The 18,600-nt window shown below is 38.7% G+C and overlaps 1 protein-coding gene across 11 annotated transcripts in view; it reads right to left on the reverse strand.

The window, feature by feature from the left end:
• Positions 1-18,600, reverse strand: part of RAPGEF2 (Rap guanine nucleotide exchange factor 2) — a 304,930-nt gene that overhangs the window by 90,195 nt on the left and 196,135 nt on the right. The window lies entirely within an intron of this gene.

Below are 18,600 nucleotides of genomic sequence, written 5' to 3' on the forward strand. Positions count from 1 at the left end.
GCGGCTGTAGGTTAAGGAAGTCTCGGAGGGATGTAATCCATTGATTGCTGACTCCAAATAATATCACTCAAGACAGAGTGGGAAAACAGAGCAAGGACCCACTTGAACAGCTTTAAACTAAAACAAGATTTTTCACCAAGGTGAAGATACAGGAATGGATGTGACAACACCTTTCCTGGTACTTCGTCCCCACCCTCAAGTACTGCTGTCTATAATACCACAAGTTCCTACAAAATCTATAAAATGACATTTGACAAGCTCTCTGTAAACCTGGAAGACATGATTTTCTACACACATTCCTGTGCAAATCATACCAAATACATAATATCAAAATAAACCTATTCAGGTTTTTTTTTTTTTTTCATACCAAAAAAAACTTCTTCTAGATATAGAGTTAAAATTAAATGAAGACACTTTAGTGTTATTCTACCATTTACTCTTATTTTACCTGGGTAAGTAGATTATTTGGAAGACTGCAGTATAGTTGACTAGGAATTAAGGGCATTTTAGCTCTGAAACATTGTTGAGGTTTTTACAGTCAGACCTAGCTACATACGGCATACAAAACAGAAGACAGATGTGGGCAATCAGGCCTCTTCAATAATTGACTTTGGAAAAGTCCGTGTTTGCTAACTTGTGTTCCTTGTCTAGGGTCCCTGAGTGGTACAAACGGTTAATGCGTTCGGCTGCTAAATAAAAGGTTGGAGGTTTCAATCCACCCAGAGATGCCTCAGAGGAAAGGCCTGGTGACCAAGTTGTGAAAAACCAGCCACTGAAAATCCCGGGAGCACGTTCTCCTCTGACACACACGGGGTCCCCACGAGTCAGAGTCAACTCAACAGCAACTGCCCCTTTTGTCTGGCTTTGGTTTCTTGTCTCCCTAAGTCTGCACCCATCCTATTCTCTTACCTTCTGTCATGGATTCAACTGTGTCCCCCAAAACACGTGCCAACTCGGGTGGGCCATGATTTTCCAGGACTGAGTGACTGTTCACCATTCTGTCATCTGACGTGATTTTCCTGTGTGTTGTCAATCCTACCTCTACTGGGTTTTCGTGGGTATGATGTTAATGAGGCAGGGTTATAGGCAGTTATGTTAACGAGGCAGGATTCAATCTACAAGATTAGGTTGTGTCTTCAGTCAATCTCTTTTGATATTCAAAAGAGAAGCCAGCAAAGAGACACGGGGACCTCATACCACTACGAAACAAGAGCCAGGAGAACAGCACACGTCCTCTAGACCCGGGGTCCCTCCTCGACCAGGGGAAGATTGATGACAATGATCTTCCTCTAGAGCTGATAGAGAAAGCCTTTCCCTGGTGCTGGTGCCCTGAATTCGGACTTCTAGCCTACTAGACTGAGATAGAATAAACTGTTAGCTAAAGCCATCCATTTGTGGTATTTCTGCTATAGCTGCACTAGATGACAAAGATACCTTCCTTCCCTCATATCTAAAGGCAACCATTCCCTCCACAGCATTATTCTGGACTTCCTTCAACTCCATCTCCAGCATCCCCCTTTTTTAGACTTCTTAAATTATCTGTTAGCCCTTTTCTCCCAAGTACAGTCTACCTGTTCCCGCAAACAAGAGGTCCTTCTCATGGCTTTTGAATTTGTTCATGCTCCCTCTCCCCAATCTCAAAAACAAAACAGAAACCTTTCCCAGATCCTACATTCTCCTATGACTTTCGGTATAACCTCTTCTCCCTCTTCACAGTCAAATGTCTCAAGAATTATCTGCTTTGTCTTTCACCATTTTCCCATCCCCACGCATTGCTCAAATGAAGGGCTATCATTGTCCTGTTACATGGTTTACACATCTAGCAGTTACCCGTAACATCCTTCTCCATGTCCAATCCATCACAATATTCTGCTAATTAAGTTCTCTAAATTTTCTCAAATTCATTGCGTCTTCTGCAACTCTGTTATCATCCCACTCCAAACCATTATTATTATTATTTGCCTTATTGCACTGTCTGGATTCAATTTAAACCCCATCCACCCAACCATACTGCCTCCTGAGATCTTTTAGGAATTAAAACCTCATCACTTCAACCTCATCCTTTGAGCCCCTTCTACCATCTAAAACACTTCTATGGCTTTCCATGGCTTTTGGCATAAAGACCAAAACACCATCATCTACAGTATCTGCACCCTTTCCAGACGTATACTACGCTCCTGCCCACTCTGCACTCCTGATCGCCTGGTGGCTTTTGTGTCCCTGAATGGGCAAACGAAGCCTTGCAGGTGCCGTTCCCTCTGCAAGGAACTTTCCTCTCTTTCCTGACTGACTTCCCTTCTTCTACCCCAGAAAAAACTGGCCAAATGCCCTCTTCTAGTTCTCACGGTACTACCTATGTCTCTTCATCATACATCTTACTAAGATTGTGATTTAACAGTTAACCATGAGATTATTTCATCAGTCAGTGTCTGCTTCCCCTATCACATGTTAACCTCCATGACAGCTGCTCCTGCACACCACTACACTTGCAGCACCTAGTATGGCAGCAGGCACCCTGCAGACACCCAGACTGTTGCTGAATGAATTAAATGTCCAATAACTGAGAACGGACTTTGGCAAGGCTGTATTTAATCTTCTGGGCCAGTTCTTTAGAAAGCCAAAATATTTTTCTATAATAAACAGTGAGGAATTAAAAAGTAAATGACTTAGTCATCAACTCAAGCAGTAAAATATCAAATCCTACATCTTTAATCTACCTAGCCATGTCCCACATGTCCTATTTTCCAGAAACTCTTCACCAAGTTTAAGTCAAGCTAACTCTGTGCTGATGGTTGTCTACCTTTGTAGGTGAAGGTTTCCCGTTGCTTGCCTCTCTCTAGAAAAAACATGTTACTTCTCTCAAGAAGGAAACTAACCTAATTGAGGAACCTGACAGATGAAGTCAGAAAATCACACATCCTCAGGCACTGGTGCTTTCCTGAGCTGAGACTTGGTGCCATTTCTCTCAAAGCCTGGCTCCATGCCTACAACCTACATGTCTTAAAATATGATTATAATACTAAAATGTTACTATATGTCATGGACTGAATTACGTCCCCCCAAAAATGTGTGTATCAGTTTGGCGGAGCCATGGTTCCCAGTATTGTGTGGTTGTCCTCCGTTTTGTGATTGTAATTTTATGTTAAAGAAGATTAGGGTGAGACTGTAACCCCCTTACTAAGGCCACATCCCTGATTCAATGTAGTTTCCCTGGGGTGTGGCCTGTACCACCTTTTATCTTACAATAGATGAAAGGGAAGAACAAGCAAAGAGTCGGGGACCTCACACCACCAAGAAAGCAGTACTGGGAGCAGACTGCGTCCTTTGGACCCGGGGTTCCTACGCAGAGAAGCTTCTAGTCCAGGGGAAGACTGACAACAAGGACCTTTCTCCAGAGCCTATAGAGAGAGAAAGCTTTCCCCTGGAGCTGACACTTCTCTTTGTTAAAGCCATTCACTTGTGGTATTTCTGTTATAGCAGCACTAGATGACTAAGACACTATACCCACAACCTTGTTTACTGAAATACAATTATGTCAGGCTATGCTATGCCAAACACTGTTTAAGAAATAAAAAATAAAGTTAAGATTTCAGAGAACCATATATTACAAATTTTACACAGCAAGAATAAATCATGCTTACCTTGAAGTAGTCTTAATTTGGGTTAATCTCATTCTCTAACCCTCTAGATTTAGCAAGTATCATTAAATAGATCCAGCTAGGAAAAAGGACCAAGAAACACTTTTCTGCCCTGTGTCAAGAATACCCAAAGACTTCTAAATTATCAGTAACAATGATCCAAGAGTGAAAGATTATATACATAGTCCACGAAACTACTTAATGCAAACGCTTTCCATGCTAAATTTAATACCATTGTATTTATTCATATTTATTTCATCTAAAGCATTCACTTTCTAATTACTACGAAATTGAGAAAAAAATGGTCTGTTCTTCTCAATAATTATTAATCATTTAGTACTTACACAGTGTTTTATCCATAGATCTCAATGTGCTTTACAAACATTTAATTAAGCTTTGTGAAACCCAAGGGAAGCAAGAAAATAATGTATTCGATTCTCACAGAAAAATAAAGTATGTATGACTATAGAATAAGTAGTATAGAAGAATACAAAATAGAGCTCTAGGTTTCTAATATCATTTACTTCACTTAATCATCACATACCGATTCTTCCCCTCCCCCCCCACCCAAGAAAGAAACTACAGAGATTGGGAAAAATTCTGTGATTAAGACAGAAAGAAGTTACTCTTTGATACCCGGAAACTAGAGGTTTAGCAAATTTGATTTCTAACGTTTTATTCTTCACCAAAGAAAGGACATTTAAAAAAATGCTATTTTCTATATGAATATACCAAACCAGTTAAGGGTAAAGACAACGCCCAACAAAATTACTGTACTGAATATAGTAAGAAATTTTACTTCCCTTTTCCAAAGTCCAATACGTTTCCACTTAATACTAATAATTTCTTTCAAAAAGAAAAGATGATTATCTGACAAGCTCTTTATACCTTAAATAACTCAATACCTCATTTCACACAGTCTACTCCATCCATGGGTATACTTTAAACAGGTCCTAAAAACACCTCTCCCAAAGCCGACATGTTCCATCCATGGGTATACTTTAAACAGGTCCTAAAAACACCTCTCCCAAAGCCGACATAGAGGAAATCTGAGTTAGAATTTTATTTTTTCCATTTTGACCAAATGAAATGTACTTCAGGTTCATTATTTAAAATGACTTAATTACAAAATAAAATAGGAAAGTGCCCAACACAATGCCTTGCCAGGCAGAGTAAATGTTAAATATCTCCGCTGAATCTAAATACTGGCTTTAGAAATACTGAGAATCTGTTAGTTAGCTCCTCATATAAAAAAGATGTAATTGAGAGTCTAAAGATGGGAACCCAGATATACTCCAAAAGTTGTGCTCTAAAGAAATCTTTAGGCTATTTCTTTCTTTAATAAAAAAAGTTTCTAACAACAAATGGTTTGTAACATCTGACTCATAACTGGAAAATCACATGTAGCAACCTACCCATATTAGCTGTACTCGGTATTTATATGGGACACATTAGAAGAGAGGGTTGAAGAGATGGCATGTGATAGAGACAGAAAAACAAAGAAGCCTGTAAGTCAGTGAGAAATTGCAACATAAAGAACGGGGCTTTTTAAAATGCAATTGTTTGAAAAATGAGTCAGCTTTAACTGTGAATTTAACAAAGTTCACTTCATTTTCTAGAACCTACTTAAAGAAAAGGCCAGACTTCATCTTGTAATGCTTGAGGTTTCAAGTACAAATCATTTCATTGCTGTTTCTAGGGAGCAAGGGCTTCAAAGTTCCCTACTACACTAATTCACAAGGCAACCCTGCAAACGTAAACAGCAAACATTATCTTTATTATTAATCTGCCATTAATATATTCCCTTGTGATTAGTATGTTCATTATTCCTCTATTTTTATTTAACAAAAACAGAAAATCTTGCATGACAAACTAAAATGAAAGTTAGCCGAGGACAGGAACCATACAACATTTTATTTAACTGCTATTGTCCATGGTAAATTATGCTTTACCCCTAGTACCACACATGGTAATTACTCAAAGAATGAATACATAATGCTTTCACTTGAATGTCAACTAGCTATGAAGTATTATGACACAGGTTTTTAAGAAGAGGAAATAGACCTAAGACAGCTGTGTAACTGTAAAAGATGTCTAACTTGTTTACTGACAAAATTCAAAACCAGTTGCCTTAATTCCAATTCCTGGAGACCCCATGTGTGTCAGGGTAGAATTACGCTCCACAAGGCTTTCGATGGCTAATTTTTCAGAAGTGGGTCGCCAGGTTTTTCTCACAAGGTGCCTGTGGGTGGATCAGAACCTCCAACCTTTTAGCCAGCAGCCAAGTACACTAACTGTTTATACTACTCAGGGACTCATCTGACAAAATTAAGGGCTTTAAGTAACTTGACAGGTTAGAAGAGTAGGCTAAAACCATCAGATTAAAATTTAACAGGGGTAAACGTAAAGACCCATCAAAACGTCACTTGTACAAGTACACAACAGGGGAGATCAGGGTGGAGGCGCAATTCCTAACAGGGTGAATGCTGGAGGGGTTATCTGTTAAGATTCGGTTAGACAAAAATCTCAATATGTGCCAAAGCACAACTCCTTAAAACTCTAACACAATCCCAGTTACATTATCAGAGGTATGATGCCCAGAGCAAGGAAGACAGGAAGCTCTGCTGTAACCTGCACTGCAGCAGCCAGTTCTGGACATCGTAATTGAGGACAGATAATGGGTAACTGTGACAGAAAGAATGAGGGAAGTTACAGGAGTTCCCATAGTGGAGAGTGTTTCACCCAGAGAAGGGGCTTAGAGTGTTAGGGTTTCTTTAAGTATCTAAAAGGCAGTTACACCGGAAGAGAATATAAATATTTATTTATGTTGCTTTAGAAGCACTCCAGACCCATGAACTAAAATTACAGAGAGAAACAGATTTCAGCTAAACACAGCGAAAAGCTTCTTAATAATTACCCTTTCCTACAATAAATAATAACTGCTATGATTTACTAAAGGAGCCCTGGTGGCGCGATGGTTAAGCACTAGTTGCTCCACAAGAAGAAAGACCCGGTGATCTGCTCCCACAAAGACTGGGGCCTGGTGGCGCCGGGGGTGACGGCTCGGCTCACGAACCGTAACGGCCTGCGGTTCCAGTCCGCCAGCTGCTCCCCGGGGACCCCGCGGGGCAGCTCTGCTCTGTCCTTTGCACTCACTCTGAGTTGGAATCGACTCAATGGCATGCAAGGACAACGATTTACTAAGCTTTTACTTTGTACACACATTATTTAAATGAACTGTTCACAAGTATCAATGCTTAGGATAATTAAAAATCTTAAAGCACAGGCTGAAAAACTCAGGGATTATACAGAAAAAAATAAACTGTATTAAGTGATTCGACTAGGAAAGTTCCAAAATCCTTTTTTCAAGTTCTTAAAGTTATATCATCTAACGTGTTACCAAACTTCAGCAAGACGCAAAAAGTGGGTGGGGAGAGTGATCTGATATGGAATGACAGAAGACCACACGAATAGAAATAAATCTATCTTAGGATAAGATTTTCTGGCAGTAACTATCCTTTATTCTGAGATTTTTGTTATTTACTTTGACAGGGAGAAGGGGTGGATATTAAAATATCCTGACTTCCTGTAATGGTAATAATCATTAGACAATAGCTTTAAGGTTCTCTTTTTAACACCCTTACCTGACAAAATTAAAAACTGCCAAATCTGTTATCAGTGTACTGACTGACTGATTCATTCACTTTTATCTTCTACTAGTAAAAAAAGAAAGAAATCTGGGAACCACATAAAACAAAACAGAAAAGGTAAGTGGAAGGTAATATCGATAATGTAAAAATAATTTTTTAAAATAATTTTTATTGTGCTTTTAGTGAAAGTTTACAAATCAAGTCAGTCTCTCACACAAAAACCCATATACACCTTGCTACACACTCCCAATTACTCTCCCCCTAATGAGACAGCCTGCTCTCTCCCTCCACTCTCTCTTTTCATGTCCATTTCGCCAGCTTCTAACCTCCTCCACCCTCTCATCTCCCCTCCAGGCAGGAGATGCCAACATAGTCTCAAGTGTCTACCTGATCCAAGAAGCACACTCCTCACCGGCATCCCTCTCCAACCCATTGTCCAGTCCAATCCATGTCTAAAGAGTTGGCTTCGGGAATGGTCCTGTCCTGGGCCAATAGAAGGTCTGGGGGCCATGACCACTGGGGTCCCTCTAGTCTCAGTCGGACCATTAAGTCTGGTCTTATGAGAATCTGCGGTCTGCATCCCACTGTTCTCCTGCTCCCTCAGCGGTTCTCTGCTGTGTTCCCTGTCAGGGCAGTCATCAGTTGTAGCCGGGCACCTTCTAGTTCTTCTGGTCTCAGGATGATGTAGTCGCTGGTTCACGTGGCCCTTTCTGTCTCTCGGGCTCGTAACTGCCTTGTGTCCTTGGTGTTGTTCACTCTCCTTTGATCCAGGTGGGTTGAGACCAATTGATGCATCTCAGATGGCTGCTTGCTGGCGTTTAAGAACCCAGACGCCAGTCTTCAAAATGGGATGCAGAATGTTTTCTTAATAGATTTTATTATGCCAATTGACTTAGATGTCCCCTGAAACCATGGTCCCCAGACCCCTACCCCTGCTACACTGACCTTTGAAGCATTCAGTTTATTCAGGAAACTTCTTTACTTTTGGTTTAGTCCAACTGTGCTGACCTCCCCTGTATTGTGTGCTGTCTTTCCCTTCACCTAAAGTAGTTCTTATCTACTATCTGATTAGTGAATGCCCCTCTCCCACCTCCCTCCCCCCGCAACCACAAAAGAACGTTTTCTTCTCAGTTTAAACTATTTCTAAAGTTCTTATAATAGTGGTCTTATACAATATTTGTCCTTTTGCAACTGACTAATTTCACTCAGCATAATGCCTTCCAGGTTCCTCCATATTATGAAATGTTTCACAGATTCCTCACTGTTCTTTATCGATGCGTAGTATTCCATTAAAAATAATAATATGAATTACTAAAACTAATAGTAACTGGAGAGTCAGTTTCACAGAATTTTTAACACCTGAAAATTACTTTTTTATATATTCTTAAATATTACAAAAAATTTCCAAAATTTGTGTAGAAGCAGGGATATAGAAGCAAGCATTTTATGAGCGGAATTTTTTCAGATCTAAAAAGTATGACTGGTTTTAGACAAGTGCAAATTATTCTGGTTCATTACTGAGTCACACCTATAGAAGATCTTTCAGAAAAATTTTGGCTTTCCTTACTTATGATATTAGTGGACCTTACTTTAAAAATATACTACTTAATGAACTACACAGTCCTCCTCTGTTAAGAAACAGGAAATACTAGTTAGTAGCACTACTTACAAGTGAAAACCCATTTCTGTATTGGAATAAAACTAGAAAGTTTTTTGTTTGGTTTTTTTTTTAAGTTGTATTTTACTGATTACAGATACATGGTCCAAAAAGGGAAAACTACTTCCTGACCACTTAGAAGACTGACGAATAAACCAAAGCCCATCACCACTGCAAAAAACCTTAGTGGTCGTTTCTGCACACTGGGCAGTCTGCACAGCAGTCTCTCTCTTTAAAAGGTACTTAAACAGTAGGCATCTGAGGGAGATCAAATTTCATAAAATAAAAGGCAATATATGTTAAATTCATTTTAAAAAATAAATTAATTTCATAGAATCGGAATGGAAAATACCTGTCTATGCCTGACTCTAACATTTACAATGTGAGTTATCCCTAACACTGAGCATGTAAACTTAACCTCTTTGGCTTCCTCTTCCTAATCTCCTGACAATGGAGGTTATGTCATCTAGCTTTAAGAAGTTTGGTGAGATTTAATTGGCAAAACATATGAGAAAACACTTAGGCTGGTAATATGATAAGTATTCAATAAGGGCCAATTTTATTCCCTCCAAAATATTTTAAAAAGTCAGTTGTATTCAAGGTTTGGCCAACCCATTAATTAAAGATGTATGGATGGCTGGAGTTATACTGCGGTACAGATACCCTTTCCAGAGTTGTTAATGAAGGTGGATCTACAATGCCACTCCTAGAAATAGTAACTAATGCTAATTCTGGAAGTTTCCCCCAAAGACATCAACATATAACCAAGAAATGACTGAGCACCTATCACCTGCCATGTAAAGGGTATATAGTAGCGTTCAGGACACTACCTGCTTTCAGACTCTACTGGCTCTTCAGGAATTTAATTTTTAACGTACACCTTGTATTTTCATTTTTTAATGTAATGTCTTTCAAATGGATATCAATACGTATCCATTTTCATAAAGGTTCAATAGTCTTCATTCTAAAAGAAAATGACAGTAGTTAAAAATGGAAGCATTAATCAATGGTCTTTGCTACCAGGAATATTATCGTGCCTGCGCCACTGTTGTAATCACATACATTCCAAATAGGAAATGTTTCCAAGTCAGCCTGCCTGGAAAATAATTAAATATAGAAGGCTACCTCAATACAGAAAATAGTTTAAATGCCATAGAAATTTTTTTTAATATTTTCTTAAAAAAGAATTCAGCCTACCAATATGACAACAGGAGCTCAAGATGACAACATTCTATCTTCCTTCTCATACGTAACTGAATAAACAAAGAGCAAAACACACATCTGATTTCTCCCACTCTTAAAAGTTCTAAGTAGATAATGAGAGCATTTTTAACTATTCATATTTTAGTTGTACTTCAAAATTTTCACCTATGGGCATACCTTGTTTTCTTGCACTTCGCAGAGACTGTGTTCTTTACAAATTGAAGGTTTGTAGCAACCCTGCCATCAAGCAAGTCTTATTGATGCCGTTTTTCCAACAGCATGTGCTCACTTTGTGTCTCTGTGTCATATTTTGGTAATTCCGACAATACTTCAAACTTTCATTATTATTCTATCTGTTATAGTGATCTGTGATCACTGACCTTCAATGTTACTATTGTCATTGTTTTGCGGTTCGAACGAACCGCGTCCATATAAGATGGTGAACTTAATTGATAAATGTTGTGTGTATTCTGGCTGCCCAATTGTATGAGGAGATGCTTCTTTATGAGTCAGCAAAACAAAGTGCTTTCTTGAGATGGAAAGTACTCCTGGTGAAGATGCAGTGAACACTGTCAAAATGACAGCAAAGGATTTAGAGTATTACATAAGCTTAGCTGATAAATCAGCAGCAGAGTATGAGAAGACTGACTCCAATTTTGAAAGAAGTTCTACTGTGGGTAAAATAGCATTGCACGCTACAAAGAAATCTTTCACGAAAGGAAGAGTCAATCGATGTTGCAAACCTTGATGTTATCTTATTTTAAGAAACTGCCACAGCCACCCCAACCTTCAGCAACCACCACCCTGAGCAGTCAGAAGCCATCAACATCAAGGCAAGACCCTCGACCGGCAAAAAGATTATGACTCACTGAAGGTTCAGATCATGATTAACATTTTTTTAGCGTTAAAGTATTTTTTATTAAGGTATGAACTTTTTTTTTTTTTTTAAGTGTAATGATACTGCACACTTAAAAGACTACATATAGTGTAAGCTAACTTTTAGATGCACTGGGAAATTAAAAAAATGCATGCAACTGGCTTTATTGCCATATTCGGCTTGTTGCGGTGGTCTGGAACTGAACCCAAAATATCTCCAAGCTATGCCTGTACTTTTATACCAAACCCGCTAACGTCAAGTCGATTCGGACTCATAGCAACCCTATAGGACAGAGTAAAACAAGTAATTGAGAGTGAGCTTCAGGTATCAGTCAATTCAAAGGGGTGCTAGAAACAACCAGGACGTACTGTTCATCACAAGAAATGCTAACTAAAACCCTGCATTAGAACACGTGCAAAGCAAAGCCTGTTTTCTCAATGGCTTGTGTTTTATAGAAAACGAATGCTTTCTACAGGCTATAAAGGAAAATAAAAGCTTATTGGACCAAAAGTCAAACGCACATACCACTCGATATTAATAACAAGGTATTAACACTGAAATTGCTAGAAAGCATGGTCTTTACTATAAAAGGTAGAAATAAGTTATCGAAGACGAGATAATTTCGAGGAGACAGTTCTCTAAGCAGGAAATGACACATGAGTCTCCGGTCACTAAGCGGTGCACCCCACAGAATCTTCATGTGGACAACTTGGGTACTTTCACTAACGGAGTCCCACCAATTCAAATTGGGGGAGTGAGGACCTATTTCCAGTCCCTTTCCAAAGCGGATCCATAGCCTCAGATAATGTTTTAGTGGCTAATTATTAAATCATATTGAAGCTCAGGGCACAATCACGCCTGGCACACTTTCAGATGACAAAGGAAACAGGCAGACAGAAAAGGATTTCAGCATGAGGACACAAAAGAAAAACAGGACCGAGGAACAAAAGAAAATGGACACCCAAAATAGAGGATAACAAAGATGGTGGAGTTCTAAACAAACAGGGAAAAGGAGTTTTGAGACTAAAGAAGTTTTAAATACATTTCTGGATTATGTTTTTGCTTCTGCATTCTCAAACAGAAACAATTTATAAAGAATTAGATTATCCTGGACATTAACTACATATCACTCATAAGAATGCTATTAAACTACCCAGAGTGTGTATCTCTTTTAATTTTGAGAGGGGCTGTACAGAGCACAAAAACTAGTCTTAATGGCAAGACTAAGAAGAAAAATCCAATTTAAAAGGTTACCTAGGGCAGACACCTTAAAATTATGATTATATCCTACTTGCCTAACACACAAATGTTTACAGAAATATGTAAATGTTTTATAGATCCACATAGTAAACAGCTCATAATTATATTAACAGAAAGGATGAGTCAGAGGGCATTTTTTGGAGAAAGGGATTTCAAAGATAAAATCTCTAAAGGGGAAAATGTTCTAAATGAGAAATGCTAAATAAAATAAAACTATGAAATGGATTATTGGTAAACATGAGTACAATGTATATATTTAAAACACAAACAATTATTTAATGTAAAGCATTTTGAGATTTTTCTTCTAATCGCATCCAAAGTTAGCTTGGAATCTTCCCACCTGCTCCAAGTATCAGTAAGGAAATTAAACAAGAAGAGGGAAAAGGCAGCAGGGAAAACAATGAGACAGGAAACACCAGGCCAGGGCCGGCCATGTGGGCATGAGAGCTGGGCTGTCGCTCACAGAGCTGCGCACTCACAAGGGTCCTGTGCTTTGTTTAACACTCTGCTTTCACCATCTTGGAATTCGTAGAAATTTTTGAATAAGTGGCCCTGCATTTTCATTTTGCACTGGGCCATGCAAATTATGTAGCCAATCCTACATATGGTTATATAAAAATATTTTAAATAGAGCCATGTTGTATCAGGCCTTCTACTACACACTGCGAAGCTGGTCCTAAAGAAGCCCTTCTTTATTAACACCAGTTTGGATTTAAAATAATTTGATACAAAGCTTTAATAGGCTTCCCCTTGACTCTCACAGGTCTAGTCCACTACTCATGCAAGTAAAGCATGAAGCAACAGTGACTCAAAGCTCTATGACAGCAGTTCTCAAAGTATGGCCTGTGGATGCCTGAGGGCTCCCAAGACCCTTCCAGGAGGTTCTTGAGGTCAAAACTACTTTTGTTATAACAGTAAGGCCCTGTTTGCCTTTTTCACTGCAGTTACATCTGCACTGATGTCCGAAAGCCACGATGGGTAAAGCCTGGTTGGTGTTTCAGCACAAATTACGGCAGCGGCACCACTAACAACACACATCTACTGTACCAGTAACGCAGCCACTGCACGCTCCACCAACACACACTCACAGTTTAAAAAAAAATTTCCTTAAAAACGTCCTTGATGAAACAGGTAACAGTTATTACTTTTATTGACTCTCCACCCTTTAGTACAGGTCTTTGTAATATTCTGCGTGGTAAAATGGGGAGCACACATAAAGAACCTCGGCTACATACAAAAGTATACTGAGCGTCTCAAGAAAAGAAGCTGTGCAATTATTTGAGTTGCAAGCTGAACTAGCCTCTTTTTCACGAATCACCATTTCTACCCGAACGAACAATTAGAAAACTATGGTTACTCAGACATGGATATCTGGCAGGCATTTTCCTAAAAATGAACATAGTGATTTTGTCAGTACAAGGAAAACAAATGACAGTATTCTGGTTGCAAATGATAAAATCTGACTTCCGAGTAACAATTATAAGTTTGGAAAACTTGTGTCTAACACCATGACCTTAAACGTTTCCCAATAATTAAAGCCTTTTCTGATGAGATCAATGGCACTATTAACAGATGTAATCTTTTGATATTGCACAGTGTACCAACTTTTGAAAGACTGTTTAACTCAGTGACTGTTACGAATTGAACTGTGTGCCCCAAAAAGTTACATAAAAGTCATAACCTCCTCCTTGGAAATCAGAGTTTTCTTTTATGTTAAAGAGATCATCAGAGTAGAAGGCGTTCTAAACCTAATTAATCCCTTCTTATAGTGTCCTATACAGGGAAGTACAGGCAGAGAGACAGACACAAAACAGGAGGAAGAGATCATATGATGAACTGTCTACAAACCAAGGATTGCCAAGGAACTCCAAGGGCTACTGATGAGGAGGGATCTTCCCCTAGAGCTGATGCCCTCCCTGATTTGGACTTCTAGCTTCTAACGCTTGAGACAATAAATTTCTGTTCTTTAAAGCCATCCACGTTGTAGTATCTGTATAACAGCAGCACCAGGTAACTAAGACAAGGACCAAAAAATGTTAAAAAACCATGCATATGCAAAAAAAAATGAATTCCGTGTGCAGATAAGACCAGTGGGTTTTAGTAAAACAAAGTAAGAAAATTTCACTAACAAGGCTTCGTACTCCTCATTACAACTAACTTTTAAGAAACTACCACTTCTCAAATGTTGGTGTAATATATCAAAGAAGAATATCCACAATTATCTGAAAATACTGTTAAATTACTCCTCCATTTTCCAGCTACCTGGGGAAGGCCAGGTTTTTTTCATATAATTTATATTCTTGAACCAGAACAGCACATCACAATAGACTAAAAGAAAAAGATATGAGAATCCAGTCATTTTCTATTAAACTAAATATTAGGCAGGTTTGCAAAAGTATAAAACTCCAGCACTCTTTTTGTAAATCTTTGTTTTGTAAAACATCATTATTTTGCATTACAAATAATCCCTTATTTATGTTAACACAATAGATTTATCACTGTTATGCTTTAATTAATATTTTTTTAAATTTATCAGTTTCAATTTCAAATACAGTAAATATTGATATACTAACCCATATAAACAAGACCTCACTGGAGTTTTTAAAAATTTTAGGAGTGTAAATGAGTCTTGAGAATTAAAAAAAAAAAAAAAAAAAAAAGACTGAGAACCGCTTGCTCTAAGAAATGAACTAGGAAATAATCGGTCTCTTAGCTATTCTACTGAATTCATAGAATGCACATTTACCCCCGCCCCCCGCCCTGATTCCTTTAAGACAGAACCCTGCGTTTACGCAAAATACCAACTTCAGCTGCCCTCTCAAGACTGGCAACTTAACCCACTTGCGGAATGGTAGCTACTCATACTCTTCCAGTCTAACTAGGCAAAAGTTAACAGCAAAGAGAAATAAAAACACTGCAGCTATCAAGTGCTCCTTCAGTAACATCAATGATGCCCAAGCAGTTTCTACATCCCACCTGGTAAAAAAGATCTGCTTATTTTACAAATCAATAAACAGCAAAATGACCTTTTCTCAAAAAGCTCTTGATTATTCTAAAATTCCAAAAACAGCTCTTTTAAGGTTCAGTTTGAAATTTTTATAAAGGTAATATAGAGTAGATATGTGTCAGTAAGTGAAGGCAGCACATTATAACTTATTTGGAGACCTTAACTACATTTTTTAACACATGGAGTCCTGGAGGTACAGTTGTTAACAGCTTGACTGCTAACTAAAAGGTCAGCAGTTCAAATCTACCAGCCACAAGTTGGAAACCCTAAGGAAAAGTTCTATTTGGTCCTACAGGGTTGCTCTAAGTCAGAATCAACTTGACGGCAACAGGGTTTTTTTGTTTTTTTTTTTTTACAGCATCCTCTGAATTGTACACAAATCACAGGTGACTGACCATCATTACTGTCTTCTTAGATATCTGACTAAAAATCAACACAACTTGAGTATTTTCTTTTGCCTCCTCAAGTCTTTCTCTTCTGAATCACTCTACCATTTGTCCGGATTAGTAATCCATATTTCAGATTTGAGGAGCCCTGGTGGTACAACAGTTAAAGCGCTCAGCTGCTAACCAGAAGGTTGGTGTTTCAAACCCACCATTCATTCCGCGGGGGAAAAAGGTGTGGCAATCTGCTTCCTTAAAGATTTACAGCCTTGGAAATCCTATGGGGACAGTTCTACTTTGTCTTACAGCATTATCATCAGTTGGAATCCACTCAATGGCAATGAGTTTAGTTTTGTTTTTCTTTTTGGTTTATTTCAGACTTGGTCCCACTCTGCTGCCATGTCATTTCTCCTGTAAGTCAGCAATTCCAAATTCCATATTATATCCAACTACCACCTGTCTTCTACTTGAAAGAGAGAAAGGAGGTTGGGGCAGGGGGAAGGGGAGGGAGAGGGAGAGGGAGAAAGGCTACCAGATCCCATAAGGAGTCCATGAGAAACTGCTCTAATACAATTTTTAAGGCTTTTTTCCCCAACAGAGTCAACAATTTTTCTGAAAATATCTTCATTTTTCAGTATACGCATAATTACAATAATCACAAAGAATGCCAGGCACATCTGTGAAATGGATATATTCACATTAGCCAAAAGGCTCACACGAAGGTATTATGGATAATGACTCAGTTTTTCTGGAGAAAAGAGTGAAAATGCAAATATATATATATATATATATAAACATGCGTTGCATTTAATAAAAAAAAAAATTATTCGAATATAAATATATAAAATACTTCTTATCACACGTGATTTAGAACCTAACTGCATAGGATACTAGTTTCTCCCATAAGTCAGCAAAATCTTACAGCTAATAGAAATTTTAAGTTAATAATGATTGAACACTGGATCCAAACTGAAAAGAGAACATTTCTAATCGCCTGATATAACCAAGAGTGAAAACAGACAACTTACAACTAATAACTTCATCATAAAATGGTCAAAACAGCATTGGTAAGAAACAGATCTCAATATCAAAGTAGATTTTTCCAGGGGCATTTTTCAAACCAGCATGCAGCACTGAAAAATCTCATACCAAAAAAAAAAAAAAGCCACATCTACATAAGAAATAAAACAGTCCGAAATGACTGTGACGAAAAGCTAAAATTTCGCTCAGTGTATTTAAAACATGACAGGCTCGGAGCCTCCAGTGTGCACACTCGAAGCAGGGCAGAGGGGCAGTGATGCCGCTGACAAACCAAAGGCCTGAAACAGTGCGTGACTGGCTACACAACACCCTTATCACTTCCAATTTCCAAGCGCAACCAAAAGATAGCTCCAATTATGACATCAACACAAGCTTTCTTTCCAAACGGAATGAAAGAACAGTAAATCCCAGTGGACGCCAGAGTTCTGCTGCAGAGATGATGTAATATATAAAAACAGACACCCTCCGACAGAAGCTGGAACTCGGGTAAACAGCACCCTGCATACTATTCCCAAGTGTCTTGCATGAATTTGCAACGCATGCTGTTAATAGCTGGAGAGAGATCATTTTATGTTTTAAATTATTTCCTAATTTACATTTCAATTTCTATAAAAGCTCTATGGTATAATTTCCCAGTCTGTATAAATTAAATCAACATAAATACCTGATTATAACTGCAAGAAAGAGGAACAGTCCCCCCAAACCAAGGCGCCTGAGACCACGGCAGCAGCTTTGACATGCTGCATTTTACCAGAATCCGCAGCACACGAGGCACAGTTGTGGCACATCCACCTATTGTTCAGAGACCTTTCCACTGGGAGCTTTCAAAAGGATTCTAAAATGCAACCTGATCTAGGTGAAGAGGAACCAGTAAACCTACTGCTGATGAGCATGCGAAGCAAAGGACACTCTTCTGACACCTCTTTAAGAGCCGGATGTGAATATAAGCCACCAGGCATGCATACGATAAACAGCACCTAGCAAAACCTGTGACTATTACACCCCTCTAGCACTCTCTCCACACTCTATTCTTTGTTACTGAATTCAATTTTCCATTTCCTTTGAGCTTTCCTGAATTAAAGAATAATCACCCTGAAACTACCACTCAAGTATTTGTATTCATATACAGTAATGTCAGTAAACGCTACTAGGACAGAAACCACTCCCCACAAAAATAATCATCAGCAATTAGTGGATTAGGGCTATTTATAGCTTTATATTTTGAAACACAATTATTTCTACTTTCTTTACCCTGAATACCACTTAAATCCTACTCTTAATTCTTACTGTCAATAGCCAAATTCCGGCCACCACTTCCGTTACTTTAACCAGGTCATGCAGCCCTATCCTGCCACTCCCACCCACCAAATCCATACCATCCATACCATCACACCCTGTGCTTCAGTCTCTTTGGCGCTCCATAGAGCCCTTGTGAAAAAGCTCAATTTTCTCAACATGACTTCCAAAAACCATACAATCACTCAGCCTCTAAGGTCTCTGAACAAATGGGGTTCCCTCTACGCAGAATATGTTCCGTTGAGCAAAAGCACTAATGCTATTCAGGAGACCATCCCTGGTTCCTCCAAGCGCCTGCCGGCCTGCCTCTGTAGTGCCTGCACTTCCTGGTATTTTAGTTTCCCATCTGTTTGTCTGTATCCCCATCCTGAATACAGTGAGGGCAAGATCCTGTCTGTCCTGCAGACCCTTACATCCCTAGAATTCTGCCATCGACCTGGAACATGGTAAGCACTATTTGTTAAATAAAAGTATATAAATGGAAATAATAACTGAGTTTTTTTTTCCTCTGGTGCAAAAAATGTAACACACGATTTTCTTTTTTTCCTCTATTTTTAATTGTGACATTGGTTGCCAACCCCATGACAT

Source organism: Elephas maximus, chromosome 13 (genome assembly GCF_024166365.1).
Source record: "Elephas maximus indicus isolate mEleMax1 chromosome 13, mEleMax1 primary haplotype, whole genome shotgun sequence".
NCBI classification, from domain to species: Eukaryota; Metazoa; Chordata; class Mammalia; order Proboscidea; family Elephantidae; genus Elephas; species Elephas maximus.